We start from the raw sequence: 16703 nt of genomic DNA on the forward strand, positions 1-16703 counted from the left end.
TCATTAGAGTGTGGAGTTTCCGTGCTTACCCTAAGACACGCTCTTTTTTTTTTCTAATTAGTTCATTGATTCGTAATACTATGTAACTAATCAGATAGAATTTCTGATATTTAAAACCTTTGGAGTGTGATCGATACAGACATGCCAACCTGTATGTAGGTGATGAAACTGATTCACTGTGGGAATAAACACCAGATGGTCTGTGGAGTTTTATCTAGAAAGATTTTTGCCATTTTTTTTTCCTTTTTGAGAAAGGGTTTCATTGTGTATCCCCGGCTATCCTGGACCTCACCATCCCCCTGTTTTAGCCCCTAGACTGCCACCTCTCCATCTTCCCACCTCTATTTAAACTTTCTTTTCTTTGTCGTTTGTTTATTTTATTTTGTGCATGGCAGGGTGCCTTGGCATATTTATGGAGGTTAAAGCACAACTAATAGCTGTTCTCTCCTCCTACCATGTGGGTCCTGGGCATCAAACTCAGATCAGCAGGATGGCTGGCACATGACTTTACCCATTGAGTCATGACCCGCCTCTCCTCTTGCACCTTTAAAAATAGGTAAATAAGGCAGGCAAATAAGAGAGCTGCAATTTTTGTGCACTATAAAAGGTTGTTATACTTTTTCTGACTGTAAGAGTTTATATAGAATTAGTCACGGTTTGTCTGCTACCCAGGTTATTGAGCTTTGGACCCAGCTGCACCTTCCTGTTTCATTCTGGCTGCTTTGGTTGGTCAGGATTAGGTCTGTGACACTGTGATCTCTAGAAATGATCAAATCATCTAAGAGAGCCATTTGATGAAATCTGACTTTACCAGTACCAACATTCACTTCAGGGAATAAGTAGTCGGGATTGAGCTAGCAGTCACTGGACAAGCATTACTCAAGGAAAACAAGTGAAGCTTACATCCTCACCTCTTTGAAGAGGCTGAATTGCTTCCCCAGACCATATAGCAAAAGTAAAGAGTTTTAAAGCTTGCAAGCTCTCACCTTTTTGGGCAATGTGTTTTCTCCATGTGTTTCAATATGCCATCCTGGTGATTGTTGGACATATACAAATATCATGAAGTGCACAAAGAATTTAGTATTTTCTTTCTGTCCCCATTTACTCATACATCCTGCTTATTCTCTAAGATAAGCTCCATGGAGAGTGTTGGCAATAATTTCAGATCTTCAGTAATCTAACCTCACTTATCTAGATCACTGCTATTTGTCTCGATCTTCTTCTTTCCATCAATTCTCTATGTAATTGATGACCTGGCTGAGTTCTCTATAATGTTAGAACAATAATGGTCTTCCTGATTTTCTTATGTTAATTGAATTATGCCAGTTTCTACACATTATGTAGTGAATTTCAATTTTTTGGAGTATATGAATGTATGTTGTTATTATCATGTACAAATACTGTCTATTTCCTGAGAGTTTTAAGTTCATTGTTGAGGACACTTATAGCTTAATCTTTCATAAATATGAAGATAATTCCCTTTAGTATTCTAGGTCTGAATTTTCTGTCTTACACATATACATTTGGGAATACCCCTATGTTTTATTAGAATTTACAAAGAAGCAATAATTGGACTCTGATCTCCCCTGTTCTCCCTTCCCCCACCGTGTGTGTGTGTGTGTGTGTGTGTGTGTGTGTGTGTGTGTGTGTGTAAGAGATAGAGATAGAGATAGAGATAGAGATAGAGATAGAGATAGAGAGAGAGAGAGAGAGAGAGAGAGAGAGAGAGAGAGAGAGAGAGAGAGAGAGGAAATTTATCAATTTCATTATCTGGAATGCTTTGTTTAATTCTCATTTTAGGTTTCTTATAATTTATTTAGCTTCCTTTATAATGAGTTTTCGTTCCATTATTTTTGTTCTTTAGATTAAAGACACCTGCGACCACAGTTGTTCATGCAGTCTCCATCACTGTAAGTTCATATGTGCTAGGACCTTGTCATGGTCAGCAAATATTATTTTACTGCAGATGCTTTTATAACCATTCTGCCACCTCTTCCACACTGATCCTGAGCCTTGGACCTGGGATGTGATACAAATGTTCCATTAGATGCTAGGGACTCAAATCTCAATATATATATATATGATAGGACTGATGAGCTGGCTCAGCAATTGAAAGTGTTTGTTGCTTGTGTAGAGAACCTGGGTTCAGTTCCTAGAAACAACATGGTAACTCAAAACCATCTGCAACTCTGTTTCAGGGGGTCCATAACCCTCTTATGATGTCAACTAACACCAAGCCTGCATGTGGTATACATGTATACAAACCAGCAAAACACACACACACACACACACACACACACACACACACACCACGTATACACACACAGTTTATATGTGTGTGTGTGTGTGTGTGTGTGTGTGTGTGTGTGTCCCAAAAGTACTCCACATTTTTTATTGTCTTTGTACCAGTTGGAGGTCTCTGTATTAAATGTTTGTACTGCCAAAAGAAACTTCTCTAATGAGGGTTGAGAAGGACCCTACTCTATCTGCATGAAGATAAGAATTTAAGAGACAGTTTAAGACTACAATTACTTAGTAGCATTAAAATATTAGGTTCTCCTCTAGGGTTTAGGAACTAGCCAGCTACAGGATTTGACCCAGTTAACAATATCAGTACCAGGCATGAGTTCTGTCTTTAAAACCATTGGTTGGCCATTGCCACAACATTAATACCACTATGGCACCAGTGGACATGTCTAGCTAGAAAAGCAATTAATTTTGCTCACAGGATACAACAATTGAATAAGACTATTGATTATTTTTCTCCCCAGGATAGCATGCATAGAACCATTCAGCATTATGAAAGATAGCCAACAGGGAGCAGGATTCCATATTGTTACCAGATTGAATTCTTCAGGTCCTTTGACTCAAGCACATAGTATTTTTCACTATCGTGTCTAATCATCAAGTTTTAAGGGTAATGAAAACCAGTGGCAACAGTTTGTAATGTTTGGCATGTCTATGGGGCCTCACTGACCAACAATTTAAGAAAAGGTAGCCCATACCTGACACTGGACTTTTTATGTTATAGCCCATGGATATCTGGGAGAGGCATTGCTTATACACTCTCATTATAGAGTAGTATCATTTAAACTCCTTTTAATTATGATGTACATGTTTTAGAACGGTTCTTCAATAGTAGGTTTTTATATGTGTTTTTAAAGGTCTTTTTTATTATATGCTTTTATTATTTAAAGCAATTTTTAAATTTAAATATATTCATAGTTCTCTAATATTAGTTATGCCTTCTCATTATCCCTCCTCTATCCTGCCCACATCTTCCACCTCATTTAAACAGTCCTGTTCTTTTATCCAGCTTCCTCATTCTTACCACTTACATTCTATTATCCTACCTTAAACTCTTCCATGGCACTTTCTTATTTTATGACTTATCATGGTACTCCAATTTAAGAACACTAATCTAAATATTCAATATTCAATGTATGAGAGAGAATATGTGGCATTTTTCTTTCTGGGTCTGGGTCACCTCAATCAGAATGATTATTTCCAGGTCTGTTTATCTACTTGCAAATTTCATTCATTTTCCTTTTTTAAACTTCATGTGAAGCTGGATAATAATAATGATGATGATAATATAATAAACATTCTATTATAAAAATATACCACATTTTCATTATCCTTTCACCAGTTGTGGACATTTAGGCTCTTTCTATTTCCTGGCTACTGTGACTAGAGAAGCAATGAACATGGCTGATGGAGTACATTTGTAGTAGGATATAGAATTCTTTGGGAACATGGCCAGAAATGCTATAGCTGGATCATAGGATATCTATTTCTAGCTTTCTGATGAACTGCCACACTGATTTCCATAGTAGTTCATGAGTTTACACTCCCACAAATAACGAATAGCTGTTTCCATTTCCCCATATCCATGCCAGCATTTATTGTCAGTTCATTTTCAATATTAGCCATTCTGACTGGTGTAAGAAAAATCTCACAGCAGTTTTGAATTACATTTCCCTGATGGCCAAGAATAACATTTAAAATAACATTAAAGGTAACATAAAAATGAAAACAAAAAAGAAAAACAAATGTTTTAGCTTTCTACTTAGTTTCTCACCCAATTTTTAGTTGAGTTGCTTGTTTCCTTGGTGTTTAGGTTTTGGAATTTTGCACATTTGGACTAGTTGGGGTTCCTGTTGCTGTGATAAAACACCATGACCAAATGCAACTTGGGAAGGAAAGGAATTATTTCAGGTCTTCCTTCATCACTGAGAGATGCCAGGGAGCTGGCTGTCAGTAAATGGAGTAAAGGCCATGGCAGAGTGCTGCTGACTGGCTGGCTTGTTTTGCATTGCTTGCTCAGGCACTTGCTCACTTTGATACAATCTGGAACAACTGCCCAGGTTTGCCACTACACACAATGATCTTGGCCCTCTCACATCATCATTAATTAAAAATCCAGGGCTGGAAAGATGGCTGAGTAATTAAGTGCACTGGATGCTCTTCCAGAGGGCCTAGGTTCAATTCCCAGCATCCACAAGGCTGCTAAAAACCATCTGTTAGTCCAGTCTGAGAGGATCCAATACCCTGTTCTTGTCTCTAACGGTACTGTATGAACATGGTTCATAAATATACATTCAGGAAAAATATCTATATGCATAATAATAATTATTGATGATGATAAAATCTTTAAAAAAAAAAAGAAAATTTCCTATGGACTTACATAGTGGCAATCCGGAAGGAGACATTCCATCAATTAAGATCACTTCTTCCAAGATATGTATGGGTTTATGTCACATCGATAAAAACTTACCAGGACAATATTCTAGATAGTAAACCTCTGTGAGATGGATAGCTGGTAGGAGGTTGTTTTTCTTATTAAGTAGGCTGCTTCTTCACTTGAATGAATGATGGTGTCTTTTGCTGTACAGAACTTTCTAGTTTCAAGAGATTCCCTTTAGACAATTATTTGGCTTAATAATTGTTCTTCTGGACTCTAGTTCAGAAAACCATTTCCTGTGCCAATAATTTCAGGTGTATTGCCTCCTTTCTTCTGTAACAGACTTAAGGTCCTTGGTCCATTTGGAATTCATTTTTACGCGAAGGGAGAGCTGAGACTCTGATCTAATTCTTCTATATGTAGCTAACCAGTCAGACCAGCAGCATTTGTTAATGATGTTTTCTTTTCTCCAATGTGTACTTTGTCTCTTTTTCCTAAACATCAGGTATGTGTTTGACGTGTGTATGCACAGGCATGCCGCAGTATGCCCGTGGAAGACAGAGGATAACTTGTAAAGTGGTTCAATTCTTCCACCACGTGGAGACTGGCAATGAAACTGTGGTCATCAGGCTCAGCTAGCAACACACCATTGCTCACTGAGCCATCTCATTGGTCCTGGTTTTACATTTTAAAATTGATTTTCATACTGGCATATTTCCAGAAAGTTTGCTTCTTCTAAGAATCCACACAGGGATGAAATTTAAATAGCGCATGTTCACTTAAGACACAAACATGCTATTTCTTTATCACTTTTTAATTTCATGGAGACATTTTTTAGAAACAACCAGATAGCATATGGGTAGCAGTGTATTGGTCTGTTTTGTTAATGCAAATTCATATTTTTAGTTTACTCACATAGTAAGTTTATAATTCCTGTTACCCTGCCTTGGGTGGGTAACTCAAGTATTTCCCCTTCATCTTCTAAATAACAGTAACAAGAGAACAACCATTTTTGAAGAATCTCACAGCATTTTATTGTGCTTCTTTAAACACATATGGATATGAATGACAGTTCTATGACATTATAGGATAGTATTCATTATTGTAGTCATTTATCATTTGGAAGTCTGTTATCACAGGAAGAATGCTAAAATATTCCAAAGGGGGAATGGATCATTTTTATGAACAATTGCCCATTCCGAGGGGAAACACATTGCAAACTTTTTTGTTTTTTCTGTTACATAACATAAGGCCCATTTGAAGTTAGCTATAAATACGCTAATTCCAGATTCAATCTGGAGAGATGAGATGGGATATGGAACAGATGGCAATGGAGATAATAACCTCTGATCAAAGACTGGAAATCCCAAAATGGAAGGAAATCTGGCTTTATAACCTAACTTACTATTGATGGAGCACCAGGAGGTTGTTAACATTTGTATGTCTGGGAAAAATGTAGATTAAGATATCCTGAAAACTTCCTACAGGAAGTGGTACCTATTTATGAATCCAGCAGTTAACAAGTTCTAGATGGCCAGAATCTGCTTCAAATAAGTTAGAGCTAAGTGAGCTGCCTAGTGGTGTGACGGGTGCCATTACGGCATCCAGTCCGAAAGGTTAATAAGTAGTGCTCCCTTACAAGCTTCTGCTCATTTGTGACTTGGGGGTAAATGAATTCCTCATAATGAAAGTAGTCATTATATAAATACTAAGCCTAGCTTGAAATTGTCAGTTGGGACCAGTAAACAAAGAAGAGAGGAAAAGTAAAATGCAAGTTCCCACTACTAGGGGAGATTTTTCTTTCAAGAGAAAACAAATAAAATGTTGGTACAAAGAGCAGGCCATGTGAAACTAATGTCTTTCCTTCCAAACTTATTACAATGATAAAGGAAGATGAGGTTCTTGCAAAAGTAGAATGATAGACCTTGGCCTTTAAAAAATTCTTCCCTATGAATAAATAAAGAAGTACTAACAGCTTTCAGATGAGGAGTAATTTGTTAAAGGTACAGTCCTAGGAGTTCAGTCTTCAGCATAAGGTAGATTTGAAAGGGATAAAAACCCAAGAAGTTTAAGGGGGAAAAAATGTCAGTGGAATGAAATGTTTTGAAGTGAGTTAGACGCACAGGGAATAAGAAACGACCTTTCAACTGGCATTAATCACTCAGCCATGAAAATATAATTTCTATATGTTTATATTTGGAAATAAGTCTTTATGAGGTTGAAATTTTCCCTCTTAATCTTGAAGTGATACATTAACATTAAGTTAAGGGTAAGGTTCTAAGTCACGAACAGAATGAAAATGTCCTCATGTATTGAGGTAAATCAGAAGGACATTGGTTTTTCTTAAATATAGCTGCTTAATTAAGCAGTGGGGGTTTAAATAGTGAGTAAAGATTGCTGGGCAGTGTTTTAAACACACACACAGATACACACACACAATAAACAATAATAATAAAGTAATAACAAATAAAACAACACCCACTTTTTCTGGACTCTTGAGTAGATGGTACACAGCACTGCTGATGGCAATAAATGAAAACTAGAAAACACCCTTGCTTTCAAGTGGGCCAGTCATTGGGCCGAGGACATTCACATGAACTACCTACCTTGTTTGATTCTCAATCTACCACCTGAGGGGTATTTTATTACTGTTCTCATTTTACAAGTTTTGTAGGAAAGTTAGTCATATCCATTATATATAATCATATAGTAGGAAATTTGTGTTCATTTGGAAGCCAATTATCCACTGTAAGCCTGTGTCTCTTTCTCCTAACTTTGGAAGCTAAAAGAAGTAATGTATCCTAAAAATAATTAGGCAGCTTTTTTTTTTATATCATCACTTGAATTTCAATTTCCTCACAGTTAATTACACTTGAAGTAAAAATGAATAAAATCGGCTGTTAGGTGAAAACTAGATTTTTGCTAGTTTATTTTTTTAATTTTTTTTCTGCTTTTTTCTGAATAGTAAAAAAAAATGGTGCTGAAATCAACAACTTATTTATTTTGTTGGTTATTCTTGTGAAAAAACACATAACTCACTTTAATAGGAATATTATTATCATATAATGCCATGATATTTCTAATTTAAGATTAAATAATGAAATAATAAATATAAAATAATGACTGAAATAAACCCTTTTCTCTCCAAGTTGTTTTTGGCCAATGTTTCATTACAGGGACAGAAAGGAGCAAGGACATAACTAAACTTAAAATGAGAAGCTGTATCTTTTACACATTAACTTATTTTGTATGTAGTGACTGAGGACTTTACTCATTCATAAGCCCAAGTCATGTTCCTTTTACCATGAGGGTTCTGAGGTTCCAAGTCTGCTCATTAGGCATGGCAGCATGCTACTTTCCTTGTGGAGACCTCCCACAAGCACCATGAAAATATTTTAATATGGCCACACTGTTAGTAACTTTATCATTAATGGAAACTTCACTGATATTTTACTCTAGTCACTTTTTTTTACTATAGGTGTTTGTAATTGTTTGTATTGGTACTTATTATAAAATGTAAAGTACAATATTCTGTAAACTCAAATCATACTGTTTTATCACAAATATTTCTTTCAGTAATAAACTAAAATAATAATTATTATTTATCAAAGCTTAGTACAGGTAGGCTTCATGCCACAGGCTTCATCTACGATAGCTCTTTGCTATCATTTAATTTTTATCAGCTTTTACTTAAACCTCTTTGAAAACTCAGAATGTTACTTCTCTTATCCAAATCCTATAGCCACAATCTAGTCGTGAGACACAAACTTGATGAAAGTTGGTAATGGAATATCCTACTGATACCTAACCATGAGTATATATAGCCTGATAAGGTTATCAAAAAACATGGTTGGGAATACAGCCCAGAGAACTTAGGTAGTACTGGCCAGGTCTTGAGTTCACCCCCAACAATGAAAACAGTACATGAAGCATCTGCACTCTCAGAGCTACAAGCAGCAGAAGACAAAATGACTAAGTGTAATACTGATGCAAAAAGAGGATACATTAGGAAGTAAAGAATTATGGAGTCATATGTGATTCACAAACGGGGATATTTGGACTTTCACCTTTCACATTTGGGGTTTTATATTTCTTTCTCTAACTGCCCTAACCAAGGCTTCCTCTGTCCTTTGATAAGAGTGGCTATCCTTGTCTTCCTCCACATCTTGGAAGAAATGATTTTAGCTCTTTTTTTATCCTGTTTGAAGTTGACTATGATTTTGTTTATACAGACATCATTATGTTTATGGGTAATTCTTTTGTTGCATAATTTGTTGAGTGCTACTTTTCTTTTATGTTCATAAAAGGATATTTAATTTTATCAAATATGGATATGATAAGATAAAAAGGTCAATAATTGAATCTACTTTTAAAAAGGAACTACTTGTTTTACATAGGATAAGTAACGAATTTTTTTGTCGGAGTTTATCAAACGTTACTGGACTGGACATTGTTAATATATATAATGGAGTTTTTTGTCTTAATTTGTCAAATGTTAATGGACTAGACATCGTTAATGTAATTCTTGACTATATATTGTGTATACTTATTGGATATAGTTTTTCTTGTATTAATTATAAGCTTTTTAAAATTTTAGACAAAAAGGGGAAATGTGGTATTGTGTTTCCCCAAAATATTGTGTGACCCTAATAAACTTATCTGAGGTAAGAAAACAGAACAGCCACTAGATATAAAGGCCAGAAAATGGTGGTGTACATGCTTTTAATCCTATCACTTGGGAGGCAGAGATCCATCCGGATCCCTGTAAGTTTAAAGCCACACTGGAAGCAGCCAGGCATGATGACTCATGCCTTTAATCCCAAGAAGTGAGCCTTTAATCCCAGGAAGTGATGGCAGAAAGCAGAAAGGTATATAAGGCGTGAAAACCAGGAACTAGGCAGGTTAAGCTTTTAGGCTTTGAGCAGCACAGTTCAGCTGAGAGGCATCCAGTCTGAGGAAACAGGATCACCTGAGGAATTGGCCAGTTGAGGTTAGCTATGGCTTGTTCTGCTTCTCTGATCTTCTATCATTCACTCCAATACCTGGCTCCAGGTTTGTTTTTTATTAATAAGATCTTTAAGATTCCTGCTACATCCAAATGCTTGTTCTGTATCTGTTGAGATAACAGACAACTTCCAGAAATTGTTCATTCTGTTACTGTAACCGATGCTGGAATCTATGGGCAGAAAAATGAAATGTGCACTGTCTCATAGTTTGTACAACAGTGTATTGAAAATAGACCCAAAGTCTAAAATAAAGCTGAAACTAATTTAGAAAAAAAAAAACACAGGTAAAAATCCCTTAGGCAGTGAATGCAAGAGCACAGGATTTCAAAGGTGGTTTTCTTTCAAGCATATATTTAACGATTGCCTTCTCTCTATGCTGCAGCTCTGTACACAGTTGACTTCTCATGTCAAAAGTTTCTGCAATATGAAGATTGCAGATATTCCCTTCAGGGGTCCACAATAGAAAGAATCCCAAGGGCATTGTTTCCATGATCACTGGTTTAGGACAAGAATGATATGTGACATTTAAGCAAAGAAGTACCCTCTTCTGTCCCTTCCCCAGTTACTGGCTAACTGTGAAATGCCCTAACCAGGACACAGGCAGTCCTTCCTCCTGGGCTGCAGGTAAAGGAAGATTTACTGCATTATATCTGATTTCCTGAGAAATATAAGTGGATTTTAGTGCATGTAGATTTTGATGATTGAGAATATCTTTCTGGCCTATATTATTTTTTTTTTTTCCTTTTTGTCTGATGGGTGATTTGCTTTAATGCTTCAGTCAGACCTTTAATGAGATAAATCCTATTTTTATTTTCAGACTGTTCTTTATTTTTAATCTCTTGTCCTTTGAATATGTAGAAAATATTAGAAGGAAAAGTAAGTACTATTAAAAGCTATTGCCGTCTGTCTAGTCATGTATGAATATATCATGTGAGTTTCTATTTATGATCATGAACATAAAGGTCATATCCATTACTAGGACGTTTCCTATCAGATCCATGGGAAGGAGGTACAGTGAAATTCAAAGGAAATGAGACAATTGTACTGAAAAAGCCATCACAGAGCTCTAACAATGCACTTGATGTTTGGATGTCCAGTGCATGCAGCTCATTGTATGCATTCATTGTGATTTTGATATCTTGGTTATATAAAATACAGCTTTTGTTTTTCAGGATAATGATTTATTTAGGTTAACCATTCCATAGTTCAGCATTCACAAAATCTGTTTGAATGTGCATGGTCTTCTGGCATACAGAATTTCAAGTTTAAGATGATTTGACAATATTCTTTGTTTTATGGAAGAAAATGAGCTATCTATACTATCTTGCATATTCTTATGTTTTAGAATGTTTTACTTTGACATTAGATATACTATATAATTAATATATGCATATAATTTATATGTACTTTAATTATATCTATTATATATATAAATGCCTGTTTCCTTTGAAACCATTTACAGGACAAGGCTTAGACTTTCACTGAAGCTATACCTTGACTTTTACCAAAGAGATACATCTTTTAATCTTTGCCAGTATTTTTAGATTGAGTTTTTCTGTTCTGTTTTTATTTTTCTCAATTGGTCAAGTAGTAAATGGTTTTCTGTGCATTAAAAAGTAATTTCCAGGATAGTGATATGGCTCACCAGATAAAGTCGTTTGTTTCCAAGATTGAGGGTCTGAATTTGAATCTGAGGGTCCACATGGTAGATGGAGAGAACTCATATCTACAAGGTGTCTTCTCACCTCCTCATGTTTGATTTGGCATGTTTGTACACACATGTATGTCACATACACACAAAACAAAAAGTAAATGTACTGATTTTTGAAGTAACTTCAGCTGTTCAATTTTTGAGATTAACATATTCTATATTTTCATTTTTATTGTTGATTTTTTTTGAAGACAGAAACTACAGTGTTGTGACTATGGGACAGGCAAGAAAAAATAGGCACACATATACTCCACATACTACTCATCAGGAGATGAGGCATTCTGCCATGTATCTTCCCAGTCATACTATGAGAACAGAATGTGTAAAACAGAGTTAATCATTTAGATTGTGTCTAATGACTGGAGTAGGGTAATATAAAATGCATTATCTGGTCAACAAACTACTGCATAAGAATAACACATTTGGTTTGATAGGAGTATATAAAAATTCATGTGACTTATATATGTTTTGTCCTTGTATTCTTAGAGAGATGGGGCTTTAAGTGGCAAAGGCCTGTTTTAAATCTTTTATGTTTTACTGTCTTTAATATTACCTCAGATCATTCCACTTCCAGTAACCTAAGTTTCTTAGTGGATGTGGAGAAGCTAAACACTGAGGTTTTGTCTCTCGCACATCAATTTTCTTTTTCAACTCTATTGTATTTAACAATCTTTAAAATAGTACTGTGACAAGTCTAGCAATTACCTAGAACTCTTCATCACATTTTTTTTTTTTTTTTTTTTTTTTTTGGTTTTTCGAGACAGGGTTTCTCTGTGTAGCTTTGCGCCTGTCCTGGAACTCACTTGGTAGCCCAGGCTGGCCTCGAACTCACAGAGATCCGCCTGCCTCTGCCTCCCGAGTGCCACCACCGCCCGGCTCTTCATCACATTTTTAAATAAATGGAAAATGGGAAGATGTCATATATTTCATATCCCTATTACTGCTTGCGTCATCTGCACTTGAACCCACTCTCATACCATCACATAATATTCAAGCCCACCCCAGACAGGGTATCATGTTATCTGTAAATTTGGGGTAAGGTACCTCTTAAGCTTGAGATGCTTTGTTTGGCTCACAGTGATTACTCCCTCTTAAAGGCACCATGGGATAGCTTGTGGCACCTGCTGTATATCTCCTCCGTATTTATCTCTAAGCATTTTGTTTTTTATCACCTAAAACTTTTTATGTTGATTTTTTTCTGACAATGGGATCACATTTGGGCTTTGTATAAAACAGAACAAAAGAGTTGAAAGGCTAAAACCTCCTTGCCTTGTCTCACTACCTCACTTACCTGTCGGCATCCTGTAATCACGGCTCATATAAGCTGGGGCCCAAGAACCCTTCTTTCAGAATCTACTTTAAAGGGAGGAAAAAAATCACACTCTGTGAAGAAATTAATGATAATTTCCTAATGAGATCAAACATGAATAACGTTGGCATTTGTAATTGTCTTAACATTTGAGTAGACTATTATTTTATTATGTATTGTAAATCAGAACTCAATACTCTACCCTGTCTATTGTTTGAAGTCTTTTAAAATAAACTTATATATGGAACTTAAATATATATAGTCATTCCTTCCATATCTCATTGTATCTCCTTAACTTATTTGTTATCAGCATTGTTTAAATTGGGTTGTTTTTCATATGTTATTTTACTGATTACACCTCGAGTCACAGTTTAATGAAATCTTATCCCTGATTGATTAGTATTTAGAAATAGAAACTTGATTGGAATCAGATTTTATTTTTCATTTTCCTGGAAAAACTACTCCGAGTGTGTTTCATAGGCTGCATTTATCAAGAGGCAATGTAATGAAAATGTCTATTTCTCATTCTTTTTTTGTGCTGTTAGTAGTTGTGAATAAGGGCTTGGATCCATTAGTTACTTAGGGGTTGCAAAATATTGATAATGTGACATAATGGTTCACTGTTCTTAACTTGAAATATTATAATAAAATAAACATTCTTTTCTGCATTATTCCTGAAGTTCTTTAAGGGTAGAGTTCATATATAGTCAGCATAAAAAACTTGATTTACTTCCTTTGCTAACCACTTTCTAAAAGTAATTTGTGCCCTAGTTCCTTCCATAGTAGCAGTCAATCACATTTCAGAGCAAATGGCTTTTGTCGGCTCTCCATATATATGAAGTGCATTATGCACTTTTTCTTATCAATGGCCCAGATGCTCGATCATGTTTCACTTCTAGACTTCCACACGTGGTGAGTCATTTTTAACATAATTCTAGTGTTACTTTATATATCACTCTCCTGATATCTGGTACGACAAGATGTCCTGGGCTCACTTGGGCTCATTTCTGTGTCAGATCTGGAGTCATCCACTTTCCAGGGAACTTGGGATCCATTTAATGATAGCATTTGAAAGGCAAAGTCTGTCAATTAAGGTACAGTTGGCTATTGGTTTTGATACTCATCTTAGTTTTTTTTTTAATTTTTAACTTGATAAAGCTAGGATGTTTTGCTTTGAGAAAATAAAAAAATAAAAACTCTGAAATGTTTTAATAGTTTTTTTGTCTGTAGTATATATTTAAATAGACAAACTCCCAAATAACTGTGCTAGAATCACTAGAAATATGGTATTTTTTAATGTTTATTTTAAGGAGTTGCTACTTTATATATTTTTAGCATATTGTAAATTTACAAATCCAAATTCTGTCTTAAAATTAATGCATATTTAAAAAAAGTCTCTTCATTTTTCCTACCACCTGCTTTTCCAGTGTTGATTGTAATTCTTTCATTTTTAAAGTTATTTTAAACTTTTTATTATATGTATTATTACCTATATATTTTATAAACTTTGTATTTATTGTACATCAAATATATGTTTCATATATTTTCTTTTCCCTAAGACTTTCATCTCTGCCTTTATCTTTCCAAGTAAATATTTATACTGTTATGAATTATTTTTTTCAGGTTTCATCACTCTTAATGTTTTTTTTTGTTTATTTATTTATTTTTTTCATGACAGAGTTACTCTGTGTAATTTTGTTGCCTGTCCTAGATCTCGCTCTGTAGACCAGGCTGGCCTTGAACTCACAAACATCCACTTGGCTCTGCCTATCGAGTGCTGGGGTTAAAGGTGTGCGCCACCACTGCCTGGCCTCATCACTCTTAATCTTGGTGGCGTTTTGAATGTATGGTGCTGTCTGTGAATACTTGAATGGCTGCCTATCTCATATGGCTTTAATTATCTGATTATATTGTTTAATATTTCTATTCAGAAAAGGTTAACTAAGAAGAGTGAGTATTCCTATTATTATTGTTGAAAATCTTCTAGTGCTTTCTTGTTACATTGCTGTTCTGCTGACTTTTTAGTTACCATGATGGGACAGAAATCATCTATTAATTTATTTTTTAAGAAAAGAATGATAATGTCAGATTCCATTTCTGCAACTAAGGAGATACCAGAGATTTGAGTTGTTCTATCTGTGTGTAGATTACATAAGTGAGTTTTCTGTAACTGAAATATGCCTGAAAATTGTTTATTACAGTTTTTTTAAAAAATACTATTCTGAACATCAGTTTACTAGAGGTGAAATTTTTTTGAATGTAATTTTTTCTTTGTCATGAACTTTGTCCAATACTAAGGATAGTTTTGGTTGCCATTTGACAAAACATCCTGGAAAGAGCTATATCTGCCTTGTATTCTGAAATATTTTCAGTACTTGGAGACTCTGCTATTTCAGATAATAATCAGATGAAAGTGTTAGAATTTGATTCATCTTTGTTGGGAAACATTTTACTAGCTTTTTCTTTCTGTGAAAATTGATGTGTTTAAGGTTTCTGCTGCTATTGGAGTTAACATTGGTACATGACTTTGAAAATGACTCATTTTATGTGGATTTCACTGAAAGTTGTCCAAAGGATTAGCACCACAAGATACTCCTCTGCTTGGCTGGCTTGTTTCTCGTTATTTTTATTCCAGGTGTTTGAGCTTTCCTGTTGGTTTTAGAGTAGTTTAGCTGGTAGGTTTTGGTTGCCTGTGGATTTTGCAACCAGCTTTAAAATTTATCAGTTTTATTGATGCTCTTCTTCCTGCCTCTGCTCTGTTGTGTTTTTCATTATGTTTTAGACTTATGTGTTGGTCACTGGCCTCCTTTATTTGTTTGTTTTTAATACATATTGAGACAAGTATGTAAGGGCAATACTTTCCACCAATAACTGCATTGGCTTTATAGGATAGAATTTTGGATTTCTTCATTCATTCTCTATTTTGTATGTTTCTTTTGAACCAAAAGTTGTATTTTAACCTCCAAATAAAAAAAAAACTATTTAGGATTATGTAGTTGTTGTGCCTTCAGGTATTGTTACACTGTTTTGTTTTTTTTAACAATTATTATTTCTATGCTTGTATCTAGATCTGTTCTGTTTGAGGTATCTCTTGATGCATTATTATTATTATTATTATTATTAGTAGTAGTAGTAGTAGTAGTAGTAGTAGTAGTAGTAGTAATGTGCAATTGAAAAGAATATACGCTTCTACTATGAAGGCTTGGAGTTGGGAATATCTGTAATCTTTATTGACTATTTCATTCATTCTTCTACATCCTTGCTGAGTTTTTTTTTCACTTTCCCATCCTATCCTTAAACAGAGGAGTATATGGTAAAGACTTAATCTATCAATAAATAGTATGTTTGTTTCTCCTTGCACCTTGCTGCTGTCTATCTTGTAGAAGTTGTTGATGTTACATTGTGTGCATAGATATTATCAACACTGTCATCATCTTCTCTGAGAATTGCAATACTGACAAAATTGATGCCATTACTATTTATTAGCCCCCTCCCATCTCTCTCCGTGTGTGTGTGTGTGTGTGTGTGTGTGTGTGTGTGTGTGTGTGTGTGTGTGTGCGCAAGTCAGAGGACAGCCTCAGGTGTCATCCTCAGGAACACCTTCAACATAGTTTGAGATAGAGTCTCTCCATTGGCTCATAAATTAATCAAGCCTGGGTGGCCAGTGAGCCCTGGAGACACTCCTGTTTCTAGTTTCCAGTGACAACATAGCTGGCATTATTACGTGGTCTCAGGTCGACACACAAGCAAAGCAAATGATTTGGTGCCTAAGCCATCTACCCATTCACCAGTGTTAGTCTCTTTATAAAATATCATAATTGTCACACTTTATTTACTTATTTTTCTGATTTTCTTTCATTTTAAGCACATCTTTTTCAATGTCTTCATTTGAGTCACTGTTTTAGTTGTACTTATATTGATTATAATAATGTTCAGTTTTGCTTTGATAATCAAACAAACCGAACTCCTCCTTTTAAAAATATTGCTTTTATT

The sequence above is a fragment of the Peromyscus maniculatus genome, chromosome 19 (assembly GCF_049852395.1).
Source record: "Peromyscus maniculatus bairdii isolate BWxNUB_F1_BW_parent chromosome 19, HU_Pman_BW_mat_3.1, whole genome shotgun sequence".
Lineage (NCBI taxonomy): Eukaryota > Metazoa > Chordata > Mammalia > Rodentia > Cricetidae > Peromyscus > Peromyscus maniculatus.